Below are 944 nucleotides of genomic sequence, written 5' to 3'. Positions count from 1 at the left end.
CCGGCGGAGGAGAAGGAGGCGGCGGCGGCCCCGAGCGCGCTTTAAGTAGAGGTGGCGCCGCCGCCTGCGTGGGGCGCGGCGGGGCGGGGCCGCGCTGCGCGGGCACGTGCGCGCTGGGGCCCGGCCGCTGCGAGCGTTGAGGGGGGCCCGGGCGGCAGCGCGCTGCCTCGCCGGCCGGCCCCGGGCCAGTGGTGGATCCGCCTCCGCCGCGGCCGGAGAAGGGCCCCGGGGTCCCCTGGTGCCTGGGCTGTCCACAGAAGCTGCCCCCCCGGTACCGCAGTGGGCTCCAGAGGCCTCCTCTGCCCCCGGGACCGGAGTGAGCCCCAGACCCACGCCGGAGCAGGTACCTGGAGCGGCCCTGCCACCCACCGCCACCGGTGCCAGGACAGGCCTTGGAGCCACGCAGGACCAGAGCGGGTCTCAGGGCAGTGCCAGGGCAGGCCCTGGTTCCCAGTACCAGATCTGGCCATGGAGCCACTGTGGGCACTGACTGGGCAGCACACCCCGTCCCACTCTCCTGGGAGGTTCCCCCAACGATCGCATGAGTTCGTTAGCGTAAGCAGTTACTGTGTGGCGTACGGGCCCTTCGCTGCAGCAGGGCCAAGGGCAGTGCACAGCTCAGCCAGTCAGGCCTGCGAGGCAGGGCAGTGTGCCCGTGAGAGGCCACGCAGACAGAGCTGAGGCACGGCGCATGAGTCGCTCTACCTGCCTGGACCTTGGACTTGGCTGCGGCCTGTTCCTCTTTCCAGCCTACAGCCGGTTTGCCAGGTGCAGGGCAGGAACGGCGCGGGCAGGCCTGCCGGCCCCTGCCCCCAGCCACAGCCAATGCCCGCTGCTCGCGCAGGAGGCAGAGCCCTGCTTCAGCCTTGTCTGGCGGTCATGCACATGTTTGCTCCTCTTCTAACATCTGAAATACATTTTTCATAAGCCTCAATCATAAACTG

This window comes from Gymnogyps californianus, chromosome 17, assembly GCF_018139145.2.
Source record: "Gymnogyps californianus isolate 813 chromosome 17, ASM1813914v2, whole genome shotgun sequence".
Classification (NCBI taxonomy): Eukaryota; Metazoa; Chordata; class Aves; order Accipitriformes; family Cathartidae; genus Gymnogyps; species Gymnogyps californianus.
Note: the sequence above shows the minus strand (reverse complement) of the source record.